Genomic DNA, 17,825 nt, shown 5'->3' with positions numbered 1-17,825 from the left:
GAAATTTTGCATTATTTGTTGAATATACTCAGCTACCACCTTCAGTACATGTGACATTGCTTAGTCTTGCTTTCTTTGCCATCATGCAAGATTAGAATGTGGAAATATTAAAGAAATTAAAAAGGAAAGAAACATTTTTTAAGTTTTATCTCAGAGAAGTCTGGAGAGCAGTTTGGCTCAGGCCTCTGCATTCAGGAAGAGCCTTCAGTTAGTCTTTGAACATCTTTTCTAATCTGTAACCACCCACAAAGACACACTGACAGAGTTAAAGAAAACACACGTCAGACAAAATTCAACCTGGGTCCCCATGTTGGATCACAAGGCTTGCAACAACTATTAAGGAATATTATTTACATGTTATTTAAATACGTTTAGAACAACAGTTATCTTGTCTGAAATATTTTGTGGTAAAGGCATGAAATCTGTTTATTAATTGAAAATATATGCCACAAGCCTTGTAACCCTGTTTAGATGTTTCTTCACTTCGTAATACTTAGAACCTCTAAAAACAGAAGTAGCCTGGGCCACTACCTTGACATGTAAGGTGTCACGCCCTTCCTAACGTACGCATCTGATTAATGCCTGATTCTGATCAACAGGGGGAAACTACCCCTTTCCCTATTAAACGTATCTATTTTACTTTCACATCACATCCAAGAAGAGAAGCCATAAACAGGAATATATTGGTTAAGAGCCAGTTTTTAATCGTGTCTAATGGAAGAATTCCTTGGGAGTTGCGTAGGGCTGTTCATCACTGATGAATATCAAGAGGAATTCAGATTTTATATTATTTGTTCTAAACCAGAACATTTTACTTATTGTTCATAATACACGTTGAAAGCAGACACCAAAATGGCTCATTTGGAGCCTTTCTGTGCTCACCCGCTAATGCACATTAACGCCAGTACACATTCCGTATTACAGATCCATAAAATGCATTTGCATAATATTGAAATTATAATCCCAAATGTGTAGTAAAAAACTTTATGAAAAATTGTTACTGCTCAGCTACTATACAGTGGCTAATTTTTAATCTTCAGCCTCTCAGCTGCAAGTAAGGATGGGGTATTCTTTAAATAAAAACCTCAAGAGTAGGAGCCTGGAACTGAGGCCTCCTTTCTTTTAAGTATGATATTTTTAGGCGGAGGAATATTATCTCTACCATGTTAAACAGTTGCCTGCACAGTGATTCTGGCCTTTTGTGGACTGGTGTCTTGACTTTTTAGATTTGGTTGAGAAGTATCGCTGACTTACCAGCCTAGTGTCCGCAATGGGATTAGGGTCTCTCTCGTGACCCCACTAGAGGGTCTCTGCCTCATCCATGAAGGAGCCGGCTGGGAAAGAGTCAGAGTGGCTGAGGTGGCAAGTATTTTGGCAGAGAACCCACTGGCCATGGTCTTTTGATCCAGTCTCTGTGCTCAGCACGGTGGCAGACTCTTGATTAGATTATAACAAAGAGCCTTCGTATTAATTCAGTGAGGTCGATATATATCCCTTATGATGAAACAGCCTAGAATGGTTGCACACTTTCATCTCTCATCTCTCAGAGGCAGGCCCATACCTGTTAACTACCATATTCCAATTGCTGCACTCAACTGTAGCGTTAAGTACAGATGCTTGATTCTTCCTTCAAGTGATTCCACAACTGTGTTTTCAAATAATTTTCGGAGAGTTCTAGCTGAGACTTTCCAGAATTAATGTTGCTGAGTTACATTTCTACCGGGCTTTATCGACACAGACCTTAATAAAGGGAACCCCAATGGTTGGGCTGAATACTCACCTTGTGCCTAGTGGGGCCTGGTCAGAGTGTTTTCTCTACGGAAGTGGTCATCTCTTGGCCATTGGCCCCTCTAGCCTTTTCCCATGGTCCTAGCAGAAGTTTAGCCCTCTGTGCAACCTCAGGAAGCTCTACTCAATTCATGTTTATATGGCAACCAAATTGTGAAGCAAGGACATGTTCTCTAGTGTCCTCTCACCAGGCTCTGCCACCTTCTTCCTCTTCTCTCTCTTCTGAAATTTAAAGCTGCAGGAAGGAGAAGAGAAAACCAGAGTCAAACAGGCCTGTCCTCACTGGATGCCACCTTATGCTAGGGGCTTCCTGACAAAGATGGAGGGAGAACAGAAATGACACAGAATAAATCTCCTACTTTATTTGGGGGATTTTAGCTTGGAAAAAAGGTTTTCTTATTTCCCTAGTCATTTATTTTGGTTTATTTAATTTTAATAAGTATACAATGCAAATCCAAAAGGTGTAAGAGTTCAAAAGTTATTTTTTATACTGTGAAAAGTCTCTTTTCTACTTCTTAAAACCAACAGGAGCATATTATACATGATATTCTAATCTTTTCATTTATTAGTATCTTTGAGATCCTTTTTATAGGGACATATAGAGCTGCCTCTTTCTTTTAACACATATGTGCCTTAACTTATTTAATCAGTCTTCTTTTGATGGATATTTAAGTTGTTCCCCATTATTTGCTATTACAAACACTGCTGCGGTAAATCACTAATTCGTAGGTCCTTTCGAAACGTGTGACTAGCTCTGTAAGATAAAGTCCTGGAAATGTAATTGTAGGAACAGAGAGATATACACTTTAGTTTTGGTGGATTTTGAAAAACTATCCACCATGGAGACTGCACCAATTTACAGTCCCCTCTTCCCCAACCCACCAACACCACATGAGAATTCTTTAGCGTAACCTTTTCTATCAGGAGGGTCTGGTAAGCGATGACTAGGAACTGAGGGAAGATGGCTTCAGGGGAAGGCTGTATAGAGGCCTGGCTTGGTGGATGGCAGCTGGACTGTAGCCTGTTCCTAGGCATGTGACAAAATGAGAAAGACTGGGAAACTCTTGATGAGCCCATTCTATTCATTTCAAACTAGGCTGAAATAAACCCAAACATATGGGTCTCCTGTCTGCTGCTAAAAATCTCCAGGAGGTAAATTCCACAGCCTTCTTGGGTAAACTATTTGGACTTCTCACAACTCTTCTGAAAGTCAGGACATTTTTCCTTATGTGTAATATAAATCTTTCCTGCACTCATCCACTTGTGAAAAACGTGTGCTAACATTTCCCCAAAGCAATGCAAGTTCAACTAGCTAGACAACATGATGCTATAATTTCATGGCTAGAGTATGTATCCTCCTGTTTTTAAAAATAGCATACATCCCCTAAATCATTTTAGAAATCTTTAATGCATACACAAGGGATAGCATGAGTGTTTTCTTTTAAATCTGTTTCTAACCTGGCTATGGACTTTATAGAGACTGTGTGTATGTGTGTGTGCATTTAAAATTTTGCTATGCCCTCTTGTTTTATTCTTCTTATATATTATAATCATAGAATTATCTTACTTTCTCGTTAGATGCTGATTAATATATAGCTTTCTTAATAACACTTCTGACATCACTTCTGCTGAATGAGAAAATGTCGCTGTAACTGAGAGGTTTGTAGGTTATTTCTGAGTGTGTCTTTCTTCCTCTGTTGAGATACAATAACTATTTCAGGAACATTTGGCATCCAAAAAATCTCAGCATTGTGCAAATTAAAACATCTGCTTATACTTTGACACCCTCATTCTTCAAAGGTTAGTTGGATTTGCGGTTGCTTTGTTCAACAAGACTGCTCTTAGAGCCCAAGGATGCACATTTAATTATTGGGAAGATATGTTTGACAGAGCTGTGGGGGGAAAATCACCCTTCATATTCGGACCAGCATTAACATTTTTATAGAATGAGATTACCTGAGAGTCAAAGAAGGGGGTAACTCCAGGAAAATAAATACGAATCTATTTGGTCACTGGTCTTCTTCTGTTGATTTACAAGACTCCAGCCAACGACTCTTTGCTCCATCGCGTAGAACTCATCAGTTTGCTCTCAAGCTGGCATTGCTGATTTCTGCTGAGGTTAAAGACAGCAAAGTAAACTCTGCTTCCAACAATAAATAACAGAGGGAGTTATTCTTTTTCACTCAAACAGGCTTTAGATCGCAGCAGACAGCTACAACCAGGTGCATTTAGCTACATTTGTCATTGCCACGAATGCAAAACATGTAAAGCATCTGCTGCAAATGGGTCTCTAGCCAGCCCTTTTCCACCTTAAATATTCTTCCAACCCCAACTGTGGTTGAGCCGCGGTCACCCAACACCAGCAGGAAGGGCCAAGGTGCCTGTAGTAACAGCAGCATATCCTGACTGGTTTGTTGATTTACACAGGTCACTGGTGCCAGCTAGCAGATTGTACACTGGAAGTCTTTCTGTGTCTCCGGCCAAAGACTGGTAATCTCCCTGGGCAATGCCGAGATAACACACGTCAAGAGGCAGCAGTGGCTGGTAAGCCAACTCATCACTCACCTCGCCCTACCGCCCCACCTGGCCTGCTCTTGCTGCAGCCTTTTCATTGCCATTCCAGAAGCTGACAGACCTTAGCTGTTGGACTGGGAGGGAAGGGAGAGAAGGGGGAATACAGAACACAGGCAGCAAGAGGGATTTGGTGAGCCAGGAACCAGCAGGTGAACAGTGACTCATTTGGAAACGTGCAGCTGGGTGTGTGTTATTTGCATATCAGGGACCCTTTGTTAAAGTGGCTTGCCCAGCTGTGTGGGTGCATCCGCATGAGGGCTGATGTGGGGTGGGAGATGAATTCTCAGGAGAGCGGAGTTACTTCCTATCTAATTTGTGCACAAGTTGGGGGAAGGCACTCTCATCCGGGATCTGCTGCAGAAAAGCTTCAAGATCCTGAGATTTATTTTCCATCTGCCAAGTATATTATTTCCAAACTCGCCTTTTCAAGATCTTGCAAATTCCCTTGAAAAATGATTTAACAATTTAATGAAAACAACAGTGAAACAAAAGCCACGTTGATGAGGAACAGAGGTAGGGTTGGGTTGGAAATGAGTGACGAACCTCGTAATGAGGTGTGCAGCTTTGTATATTAAGCGATTTCTCTGAGGTACTTTTCCAGATGTGATGGAATACATTTATTTTTGTGCTCATCTGAACTGAAATAATACAAATGAGATACTAAAAAGATATGATTACGTGCAGAAGTAGGCGAAGAATTTAGAATCCCAATTCCATAAGTTAACAGCTGTGCGTGAAGCAGTTCAAAACTGCTTTGAGTCTGCAGGTTGCCCGGGAACCTCTGTCAAGCTTGTATGGACCAATGATGATCAACGTGTGAATCCTGCATGTTGATAGTTCAAGGAGACTTTATTTCAGGCAAAAATAAATGGCTGGTAGTAAGAAGTCCTTCCCCACCTGAAAGCCTGCAGTACGGCTGAATACAGCCACTGCGGTAGTGCAATAAAACGGGATGAGTTTTAAACTACCAGATGGTACCCTGTACAGTGCCTGAAATAAAATGGAGAATTAGGGTGCCCTAAGGTGTGCACAGGAAAGGCAATTACATGAAATAAATGGGCCTCAGGCCTACAGGATGCTCAAGTATGCTACACAGGAGACAAATAGTACATCTGGTGAACAGATTTTATCACACACTGGAAAGCCATAAAGCATGCCGTCGAATATCAGATCCCCATCTCACAGTGACATTTTACCTGTGTTGGTATTCAGCGCTGTTTATGTTAAAAGGTGCTGTAATCTCAATGATGTGTTTTAAAAGCCTCCTTAACATTGTTTTCAACTACATACTATTTTTGTGGGGACAGATTGATACAACGCAAAAAGATTTTGTGGACAAATAGCCACTCTGGTCTCAGGGGATCCTGTTTTTATTTCATTTATCTCATTGCTGATGTGATTTTAGTAATAGGATTATACTTGTCAGCACTCCCTGTTTGGGAAAATGCCAGCGTATTTTTAATGCTAGTTCCCACATCTCCATTTCATTGTCTGTCACCGCACTAGAGTTCCCCTCCACACCCCATCCCCTTTTCCTTAACGTCAAAGAAAAAGCAATTTTAGGTGGTGAGGGTTTGCAAGGAGAATTCACTGGCCCAAAGCCCTTTCTTATTTCTTCTCCACAAATGCAAATCTGTTTTCTGTTTGAAAATTGTGTGTTCCTTTTCTATTGTAAAAAAAAAATACTGAGGAACCTGTAACATTCATTATTGTTTTAAGAGTTGCTGTAATAAAATCCTCTCAGTACTTAAAGATAGTTTTAGTACCCCTCCTAGGATTCATTCTAGCTTTGATAATTGGGTAATTGCGGCTCCCCTCCCCCACCAAGAAATATTTTCACCCAATTAAGTTTAAAACTATAATAAACTTTAAAGAATTATAGCCTAAAACTTCATACCCTAGAACCAGTATTAAGTAGGAATGTTACTCTTAAGCCGCGGAGCAGTGCAGCCTGTTTATATGCTTCTCTACCTTCTGCGCAGTGTCCTAGCTCCTGAGAGCTGCCACTGGCAGCGTGGCTTCCCTGAGTGCTGGCATGAGCTGCAGGGGCCCAGAAACTAGTGCCCTTCACTGCCTGTACGATCCCTTGACTTCCACGTTCCAGTCCTTCTTTGTTTCCAGATAGCATTATTCAACCCTTCACCCGTTCATTCATTCATTCATTCATTCATTCATTCATTCCTGTCCTGTAGCTTCTAATTGAGCAGTAAGGCCCAAGCCTGGAGCTGAGGCTGGGCGTGGAAGGCGCACAGGATCCACAAGCTTCGTGCAGGGCTCACACTCGACTCCATCCCCTCTGCTCCACAAACCAATGTGTCCAGATCAACTTTCCAGGGCTGTATTACAAGGTAAACCCTCTGTTGCATATACTCTCAATGCTAAAGGGCAACCTAGTGACCCAGGGCACTAACCACATCATTCGCATGTGTAGTAAATGGGGAGCAGCACCCAGAAGGCAGCCCAGGAGTTCACATTTTAAGCTCCAGCCCACTAGAGACACACAAACCACCTGTTCCCTCCTTAACAAAATAGAAGTGCAGTCACAGCCCCCAAAGCCAGTAGCTTTTGGCAACAGTAACGCTTGGGGCCCTGGAGCCAGCAGCAAGGACAAAAGGACACCACTGGCACAGCTGAAGGCAAGGTCTGGGAGAAAGGAAAAGAGCAGGAGAGACTTAGTGCAGCCACAGCAGGAGAGAGTGAGGCAGGGAACTGATTACCAGGGGAAGAAAGAGAACCAAAAGGAGAAACTCAGTAGGCCCAGCTGGCGGAGAGGAGAGACCAGATCCTGGACTCTGGGGACAGGCAAACCGTGAGAGTGTTGTCGGGCTCCTGTCTTCCCTCCACCATCACTTGCTTCAGACCTGCTGATTCCTTTCATCCACTCAGCCCCCTCCTCCTAAGCCACGGGTTCTAACACGCCGCCCCCAAATGCCCAGATGTGCTCTTCCCTGGTCCCGCTGCTTCCTCTGTTAGCCATCTCTGTCCCGTTCCCACTTACTATGATGCAGGGAAAGCACATGGTGACACCGGATGCCCAGGTAATTGTACTTCAAATGAAAAGTGGTGAGAGAACAATGGCCTTGAAAACACAAAAGCAGTGGTGCTAAATCTCCAGGCTAGCGTGGTTTTAGGTGCTGAATTCTATTAAGGAAGACTATGCCAGTGACACAATTAAGTTGGTGGAAAAATTGTAAGATACGTAGAAAAACTTTAGCTTCTAAAGCCCTATATAAATTTCAAGAATTTCTGAGCGCATCATCAGTGAAGTTGTTTCAAAATCAGGATTATAATACTTGAAAAAAAAAATCAGAATCTAGTAACCTTTGCTCTTCAAAACCCTTCTGATAGGTGGCAGGGTTGGTGGTGGCAATTGAGGTTTACAGGGAGGAAATATCCTAAATTTTGAAGTTCAACAGCTGAGCTGGGGCTAAAACCAATCTGATATTTAGCTCGTTACATCAAATGCAGAACTGATCATGATGATAGCAATAATACATGATGTTTTATTCACTTTCAAATACTTCAGTTGATTTCGAAAATTTCATTTGGGGAAATAAAAGTAATACATTTAAGAATATAACCTATTTAAGCAAAGGGCAGGAAAAGATGACAGGAAAGAATGTGCAGGGAATCTCTTTTGTGTCTGGATTCAATTTTTACTGTATTCAGATTTTTCATCAGTTCTTGATAAGCAGTCCAGTTAATAAGTTGCAGGCAAGGGTTGCATCAAGGGGGATGATGTGGATAGTTGTACATTTCTAGGAGGCTGTGAAAGAAAAGTGTGAAAGAAAAGGCAGGTCTTGTTAGGAAGTATGTAAGTCTGTTTCAGTGCTGTTTCTCCAAGGGCAAGTTGGACCACAGGTGGCTGCTTGCTGCCTAACGCTCCTTGGTGTGTCCCCTGTCCTGAGGCAGGTTAGCTGAAGAAGGGATCAGACTAGAATTACACAAGGTTGCAGGGAGCCCCTCCCCCCCCCACCTCGCAGCTGGAAGTCGCCTGAGCAGGTGCGGAGAAAGGTCATTTCCATGGCAGCCGTCACTGGGTGCTCTGCCAGGGAGGCTGGTTGGGACTTAGTGGACTGGGGGCAAGATGTCTGCATCTCTGTCCTGGGCTGCTGCACCAGCAATCAGTGAGTCGCCCCCGGCTTCACAGTGCAAGGCCTTCCAGCACGACAGACACAACAGGAGTGCGTGGTCCCATGCCTGCTGCTGTTGTTTTCTAGCTCTGTAAACTCGGGCAAGTTATTTCATCTAAAAGCCTCAGTTCTCCACTCTATAAAGTGGACATGAAAATAGTAGTACCTTCCTCATAAAACCATAATGAAGAATAAACGAGATAATCCAAATAAAATGCAAAGTCCATTGCCTGGCTCACAGTAAGAGCTCAACAATTTTTAGCTATTCTTACAAATAATAACTCTGTAGACAAGGAGAAATGAATCAGAGGTGTAGAGAGAAGGAGATGGAAATGAGGCTTTCTTTGGGGCACTATAGAAATGCATCGGAAGGCACATAAGAGAAAAAAAGACTTGGAGGATGGCATAGTGGGGTAGAGGACATGCAGGTGGTGAGGAATAGAATTAGATTGGACTCCCTCTCCATCTGATGTTGCAGGGCTCCTTATCACTAAGGAGCCTTATCCAAGGAATGGGAATCCTTTGGGATAAATAGAGGAAAGTGGTGGATGTGGGAGAGTAAATCAGAAACTATGCTAGAAGCTGGTTTGTTGACAATAATAATTATATGGCAACTTACCCAGTAGTTGTTGGATGTGGTAAGAATTGGGCCATAGCTATCATGGTACATGTGGGTATAAAGGCAGGAGAAAGGGGGAGATGGTTCTTGAGGCTAACTGTTGACTGTTAGGAAGGAAACCAAAGTGAGGACAACTCCAGACTGTCTCACAGGGTTATTGCCAATGCTGTTAGAAGGTCCTTAGAGACCATAGGACCTGCAGAGTCTCAACATGCAGATGAAGGTGATGCAAGTGGAAAGGTTTTGTGATTGCAGGAAACTGGTGACATTGAGGAAAAGGAGAGAATAAAAGGTTCTGAATGAATGTAAATGGTATTAGATGCTGACATTCAATTTTTTTAAGGTGACAGAGTAAAATGCGTTTTAATTTGCAGGGGAAATAAGAAATGTATTGAAAATATGAGACTTGAATTGACCTAGAGATAATTCCAAAATGTTCTGAAGATGAAAAGGATTGAAAAAATAGCTGATGTGTCAGAATGCATCAGCAGTAATACTGGATAAAGCAAAAATGAAACTAGTCTGTAGAAATATTTCGATGCCAATCCTATTAACTAAACAAATACGAGACTTGTAAGGCTTAGAGACCAGCAAAGACCTTGTTGGTTTGTTTGTTTATTTTTTACTGAAGTATAATTGACTTACAATGTTATGTTAGTTTTAGGTGTACCACATAGTGATTCAATATTTTTATACATTATGAAATGACCACCATGATAAGTCTAGTTACCATCTACCACCATACAGAGTTATTAAAATATTACTGAGTATATTCCCTATGCTGTACGCTACATCCCCATGACTTATTTTATAACTGGAAGTTTATACCACTTAATCCCCTTCCCCTGTTTTGCCTATCCCCCCATCCCCCTCCCCTCTGGCAACCACCATCAAAGACCTTATTATATATATAGCTGCCTTTTCAGTGCTGGATAGGAGAATGAGAAATGGGATTTCTCTAGGCTATAGACAGAAGAGAAATAGGAAGAGAGAAGCTAGTAGTACATGAGAACAACCTCTGTAAATAAAAACTCCATTTTTGTATTTTTGTAATATCATTTTGTACAGACTTCTATTTTCTCACCACCCTTTCTCACCTTACTGTCTTGAATTCTGAGTTGTCTCTTTGACTCCATTAACTCTCCCCTTTCAAAGATCAATTGCCAAATTCACTTACTTGTGTCCAAATACTCATTTACTCAATGCATATTTACCAAGCATCAGCTACATTCAGAGCCCTCTGCTACATATTGAGTGATATGATCCCTGCCTTCAGAGAGCTTACAATCTGGATAAAAGGCAGCTGTACTCAGATAAATAAATATAGAACAAGACAGGAGATCAATATTATGAGTTCTAAAAAGACAGTGTTTTGAGAATATGGTATATGAGGCAGGAGCTATGAATTTTCAGAGTTTAGGATTTTAACAATGAGAGCAGGGATGTGAGAGGGTGTTCAAGGATGTGAGAGGGACAGGAATGAGCCAAGATGTTTTCAGGAAATGACAGGAAGTGGGGAGGTCAGGAGAATGGAAGAAGCACCGTCCAACTGCGGAAGGCCCAGTTTGCCATACGATTGGTTCTACATCTTACAAAGATATTGCTCTCGGCAATGTGGGTGAACGGAGAGACAAACAGTCCTGGGGGGAGATAAGAATGGCCTGAATGGAGGCTGTAGCAGAGGGAATGGAAAGGAGGGGCTGGGCTTGAGACACCGTGGAGGTGGAATCAACAAGACAGAAAGACCTGTTGAGTGAGGGAGAGGTTGGAACACAAGATTCTCTTCAGAGTTCTCATTCTCTGTAACCTTTCTTTCCCCCATGACACTGTTCACTACTCCCGGCTTCTTGAAGCTCTCTTCTGTTTCATTTAATGAGGCAGCACTACCTTGCTTCTCCTTCTGGTCATGAGCAAAAACTTAATGACCTTCTGTAAGACATTTGGCTCTTCATTCCAACACTCATCTCTCTAAAAGATTAAGTGATTTATGTGACTCGGGTCAAGTTGGAGTTAAGTGGTAGATCTGAGACCCTAAGACTTATCTACCAGACTGAGTTCCATCCCCCGGGGAGGAGAAAAGGGGAAGAGGTTTGGTTGCAGGTGTGTACAGATGTAAGCCTAGAGAATTGAAATGTTCCTAGGACTCTCTTGGCTGGGGAACTTAATGCTTCATACTGGCAGGCAAAAACAGTTTAAAGTTCATTCCCAAGATAGTGAGTTTTAAATAGATATATGATTTGGAATAGTCGACATATAAATCTTCTTCCCAGGCTTCAGCATGAAGCACAAGTTTGATCCAACAGACAGCAATGAGTCTTTAAGCGCTGTAATGGCCCATCATGTCAGAGGATATTTATGGATTTACAGAGTCTTCAGATATCTGGATCTTGTGCAAGCAAGATAAAAAAACCCTCTGAATTTTTTTCACAAATAAATGAGTGCTTAGCTAGCTGTGTTTCTTAAATTAAATGACTCAGCCATTGTTCACTTGTAAAATACCCAAGGGTCCTTGTCTACATTTTGGAGGAATGTGCTGCTACATTTCTGTTGGAAGAAAAAAGCAGTTGGGGGCTGTAGGAAATCACTAACTTCTATTTTTGTTTTTCACACTGCTAACTTAATAAGAAATATGTTGCTGTGTACAAGTTTTCATGACAGGCATTTCTTAGGTCATATCTCCAGTGACAAACAGGGGTGACAGGAACAAAACAGTCCTATATTAAAAAAATTGATTTGGGACATAGGTCAATAATCTTAGGAACCATTTGGCTAGACTCTTCTTTTTTTTTTTTTAACATCTTTATTGGAGTATAATTGCTTTACAATGGTGTGTTAGTTTCTGCTTTATAACAAAGTGAATCAGTTATACATATACATATTTTCCCATATCTCTTCCTTCTTGCGTCTCCCTCCCTCCCACCCTCCCTATCCCACCCCTCTAGGTGGTCAAAAACCACCGAGCTGATCTCCCTGTTCTATGCGACTGCTTCCCACTAGCTATCTATTTTACATTTAGTAGTGTATATATGTCCATGCCACTCTCTCACCCTGTCACATCTTACCCTTCCCCCTCCCCATATCCCCAAGCCCATTCTCTAGTAGGTCTGAGTCTTTATTCCCGTCTTGCCACTAGATTGCCACTAGACTCTTAACTGACTGGATCTACAAGCTAATGGTTGTACAAATGGAAATCCTGCAGTCAAATCATTGAGTTCTCCCATTCCTAGCAAGTAGTTGAAGAACTTTTTTACTATTTCACAAGCCCTTTTCTTGGATAAGGAGAAAAATTAATGTTATTCCCTGTTTCTTTATGAAATGCTTGCCATGATATGGAATTAAAGTACTCCCTTTCATTCAATGTTTAAAACAAAACATTTTATAAATAAAGCTTTTCAATAAGTAGCTGGTACTAAAACAGTCAGCTCTGCCAGAGGACATTCAGACTCCCAAGGTCTTCTTTTTTTTGTTAACAGTGAACATCTTTATTTATTTTTTTATTTTTATTGGGGTATAGTTGTTTTACAGTGTTATGTTAGTTTCTACTGTACAGCGAAGTCCCAGAGTCTTCTGTGTACCAGAAGCCAAGGCGCTTTGGCTTACTCAAAACCAGGGACCAAAGTTCTCCTGATTTGTGTCAGGCAGGTAAATCTGGTCCCACAGAATCATTTCTTTTTAAAAATGCTTTCCCAATCTATACTTTTTGTGAGACCAATACTGAGGAAGGGCTGGATATAATGTTTCCCTCTTGGTTTGGGGTATTGAAATGGGAACATATCATACAACGATGGCCCTGTCTGGAACAAAGTCAGAGGGCCTGAGGAAGACTGCTACAACCATCATCTCTGCTGTAACCCTCCAGGAAATCTCCTAAATCCGCAGGAGGGAGGCAGAGTTCTCCAGTTTGTTGATGTGGGGACTAGGGGATTGAAAAACATGCGGGAAAGAACAGGTACTTTCTACCTCTGCCAAAGTGACCGGTCTTGCCTTTGAGTCAAGTCCTCCTGGGTTTGAAGGAGTTGTTGCTTTACTTATCAAAGAAAAACTCAGTTTTTCTGAAGATGAGCAACCTCAAATTCTATTTATACATGATTTAAATGACTATTCAGAGAACACTAAAAAGCCATATGTAATGAAGTCTCCCCTAGGAATTACATAGAATTCCAACCAGATATACAAGCACACATATAAAGAAAAGTAGATGGCTGGACATTAGAGGCACTGGGGCAGCAGAGATGAAGACTTGGTTCCAAAGGGAAAAAGGAATCAATTTTAAAATCTGAGTCCCAAGTCCCCTGTAGTGGATCTTCAGGGAGACTCCAGAATCAACATTAGGGACTGAACAGCTTTTCAGGTGTATGAAGCTATAAACATTTCCTTGGTTGTGAAAACATTTAATCTCCAGGCAAGGGGAGAAATTCATGTGTGTCTCCCCTTGAGATTTCTCTAATCCAGATCACTGGGTGAACACTTAGAGGGAGTGATGAAAAGTCTTCCTTGAGTTTTCCAACCTCTTGCTAGCACTGTCCTCTAGTGCAAGACCACCAACTCCACCTGGGAGCCAAGGCTTAAGGGATTGGCAATGGATAGGTCTAAGGCGTTATCCTTTGGTTCTGCCCACTAGACTTACCTGGGTAAGCAATGGACACCAGCAAAGACCATTGAGCAGAGAAGGGACATGACTGGAACTCTGTTCTAGAAAGATCATTCCTGTAGCAGTATGGAGGAATGAATTAGAGCAGGAAGAGAATGATGGCAGGGAGCAGAGTCATAGCTTTTCATACCCTTCAAGTGAGAGATGATGAAAATTTGAAGGAGGACAGCGGCAATTACATTGACCCACCTGTGACTACAGTTATTGTTGTCAAGAGAAACCATGGACCTAACAAACCTCCACATGACCCCAGACCATGTCAGGCATACCTTAATGGCCTCAGGCCTATGCCTACTTTTTCCCATGCAATCTTCCATACCTTCCTCAGACATGAGTGTACATGTCATAAGCATGCCTGCCTCTAATAGGTTTTAATGGGCATTTTTTACCATAAGAGACTTGTGGCGAATTTATGGTTTTGGCACAGGGCCATTTCCTCATCCTGTTCGTAACTAAACCCAGAAGGATCTCCTTTGCCTCTATCATATTAAACTTCTGATCACAAAGACAGGCGAGGCAGGGATGGGCACATGGTGACAGCCCAATAAACAGCCTCTCTCCTTCAGGATGAGTAAGGTCAGGAGGGGACTCTAAAGCTGAGATCAGCGTGGACTCACAGACTAATAATAAATGAATAATTATTACAGCTTTGTACTGAGCAGTTGCTTTGTACCAGACTCTGGGCTGTGTTGTATATATATTTTGTCATTTAATTCTCACAAAAACCCTATGACGTGGGTAGTTAGTATTCCTATTAAACAAAGAGAAAAACCAAGGCTTAAGTAAAATTTAAGAAACCTTAAATACACATTAAACTTGTACATTGTTATATGTCAATTATATCCCAATAATACTGGGACAAAAATACACAGTCTATGACACACACACCAAAAAAGAAAGCTTGGGCTTCCCTGGTGGCGCAGTGGTTGAGAATCTGCCTGCCAATGCAGGGGACACGGGTTCGAGCCCTGGTCTGGGAAGATCCCACATGCCGCGGAGCAACTGGGCCCGTGAGCCACAACTACTGAGCCTGCGCGTCTGGAGCTTGTGCTCCACAACAAGAGAGGCCGCGATCGTGAGAGGCCCGCGCACCGCAATGAAGAGTGGCCCCCGCTTGCCGCAACTAGAGAAGGCCCTCGCGCAGAAACAAAGACCCAACACAGCCATAAATAAATAAATAAATAAATAAATAATAAAAATAAAGGAATTCCTTTAAAAAAAAAAAAAAACCCTTCAAAAAAAAAAAGCTTACAATTTCATAGGTAGTAGGTGGCAGAGCATGGGATCAAATCCAGGTCTGTCTTATTCCTGAGCTCAAGCTCCATGACCTTGTGCCAAGAAGACACTGGCACCTCACCATCGCCTGCACAGATGCTAATCTATTTCTGTACAACCCCATGGTGTAAGGTCAAACTAAACCAAACAGCAGGCATTTCTTCCAGTCTAATTCAATATAGGAAGAAGAGTCTGTCCCAAGTCATGAGAGACTCTCTTAGATTTCATCCAGTACTTGGAACCTGGTCCTTGGCAGAAGGACATTTATCAAAGGATCCAGACCAGATGAACCCTCAGACCCACTACAGCATGGGTCCAATCTTTCCTATGTGAAAGGAACAGAATGCATCCAGCACCCACCATGTCCTTCCTTCCAGGGTTGGTCATTAGACTCATCTCAGTCACCTTGCAGGAACTTATTGGCATGGACTCAATTCATAAAACTTATAAACCAGTAGACAGTCTTGGCAGACCTACAAAAAGGCTCAGGTGAGGTTTTGTACCTGGGCACTGATGATTTGTAACCTGAGTGAGCACTAGGTCGCCGTATCTGCCAAGGGAAGTGGGTCTATCAGCCAGGTCTCCAAGATCAAGCCTTCACCTGCCACTGTGAATTGTCAGCTAAAAAAGTCACTCAGTCCCAAATGGAGAAGCTGCTCCTGGCCATCACTTAAGAGCACATTACAAAGAACCTCTAAAAAGTCTGATGGCATAGAAAAAGTAAACAGAAGATTAATATCCAACATTTATATACAAGTAATACATCATTAATGATCATTATGGAGAACTTGCTTAGTTCAAATGAGGTTCCAGAAGACTGGAAGCATTTCACTGTAGCACCGGTATTTATAATAGCCACCCTGGGGAACAGCAGGCCCATCAACTTGACAGAACTAATATGCAAGGTAATGGAAATAAGCAGAGGTGAAACGGAGCCACACGGACACTGAATTATCTTGGGAGCCAAACTCCATGCAAATAGAGACTGCCCTGTTTATTAGCAGAGTGGAGAGGACATTCCTCAGACACCTTAGGTCACACTTGAATTTACCGTTTGAAACTGGCACATCAAGTCACCCTGCTGCTTAAAAATCACAGCAAAGAACATTTTGAGGAAATTTGAGGACGGAGTTTGTCCATGGGGTTTGGGAAGCAGCATGCTTTTGGAGAAGAGGGTGATCTCCCAAGAGACTCACTGTGCAGCATTTTTCAATTCACTTAACCTACCCTTTTATTGCTTTCCTCAACTATAAAATGTGGATAGTATTGCCTAGCCTCCTGTCTTACAGTTTGTGCAAAACAAAATAGAAGAGCCTCTCTGAAAGTGCTTGGTAGTGTGTAAGACAGGAGGGGGAAATGCAAATAGCTCAGTGGACGACAGGAGGGCACAGTGGGGATTTTGCAAACAGGTGATACACACCCCCGGAAAGGGCCCTTCAGCTCTTGCCCAGGGCTGCCTTGCAGGATGCAGGCCCCATGTCACAGGTCCTCCTATTTTAAAGCAAAATTGGAAATATCTTTTGTGTATGTGAGAAATCTCCCAATTTTAAAATGCAGCAACTAAAACAAAAATTTCTAAAAATCTATTCATGCAGATGGCATCCTATTCATGGACTATTAGTTTGCAACCTCTCCCTAATGGATCATCTAGTATAAGAGCAACTGGGAATTTTATTAGTTGATAATAATAATAATTGCTAACATTTACAGAATACTTACTAAGCACTAGGTACTCTTCTAAAAATTATATGAAGTAGTCCCAAGAAGCCCACGAGACAGGTAATTTCATAATCCCCATTTTACACACGTGGAAACGGGGTGAGATTATCACTGGCTAAAGTTATCTGAATTTTATGGAAGCTTTGATTTTTTTTTAATTCAGCAGAGTGTAATGTAGAATTCCCCTGCTCTCAAATTTTCTTAACAAAACCCTTCTCTGTGACTGTTCCAAGGAAATATTTTCTTAAAGCATGATTAATTGTAGATATTGCCTATAAATAAAGACAGAGAATTTGTCCACATTTCCTCTTATACTTTTCTTTAGCTTACGCTGACTTGTGGAGTTAGTAAACGAAATAAAACTAACAATTCATTTTTATTTTGTCTAACAATAATCAATATCGAGGCTGCAAAGAACAAAGAGTTTTATTTGGGGGTCTTAAGAACTGCAATTCAGAAAACACAGATTCAGGTAAAACTGAAAGAGTATTCTGGGAAAGAGAAAAAGTCTTTAACAAGGTTGTTAAAGTTGCCAGGCGAGAATTGTGATTGACTCTGATGCAGGTCGGGAGATACTTGTCCTTTAAGGAATCACAAGTTATTTTAGGGTAAGGGTTTGATAAGTAGATAGGCTGTCACGTTATTTTAGGGTAAGGATCCAATAGGTATCTTGAGTAGGACAATGAGTGGTCAAAACGTCAGATTTTGTGCACGCTGAGACGTGCAAGAAGTCCCACTTCCTCAATGGCCGCCCGGCTCCATGTTAGAGAGCTCTCTTAGCAACATCGACTTGATTTTGATTGTCCTTTCAGTTTACCTGGGCAAGTGGCCAGGGGAGGCAGTGTTTAGCCTGACTTAGCTACTAGAGCTGAACATGGAGTGGAAGAGGTGAGCTGCACAGTGTCCGTCTTGTGCCAACTTCCAACACAAGGGCACTGAGTCCAGAGGTGGCACAACAATGTTTCATCTTCTTGTTATTGTGAATTAAAGACTCCAGCAGAAGTCCTTCACCTGGAAAATAATATCTCGAGGGGGTCTTCAAGTTCAAGAAAGGTATTTCCAAGAA

At 41.8% G+C, this 17,825-nt stretch overlaps 1 protein-coding gene across 4 annotated transcripts in view; it reads right to left on the bottom strand.

Moving 5' to 3' along the window:
* The window catches only part of LOC309630428 (uncharacterized protein), a 547,317-nt gene that overhangs the window by 117,917 nt on the left and 411,575 nt on the right, over positions 1-17,825 (bottom strand). For all 4 annotated transcript variants that reach the window (XR_014245658.1, XR_014245659.1, XR_014245660.1 and 1 more), the window contains one exon: positions 1,781-3,901. The gene's annotated coding sequence lies outside the window, so the exon portion shown is untranslated. The remainder of the gene's footprint in view (positions 1-1,780; positions 3,902-17,825) is intronic.

This window comes from Balaenoptera borealis, assembly GCF_965194805.1.
Source record: "Balaenoptera borealis genome assembly, chromosome: 6".
In the NCBI taxonomy this organism is placed as follows: domain Eukaryota; kingdom Metazoa; phylum Chordata; class Mammalia; order Artiodactyla; family Balaenopteridae; genus Balaenoptera; species Balaenoptera borealis.
Note: the sequence above shows the minus strand (reverse complement) of the source record. Positions and strands in the feature narration are given on the sequence as shown.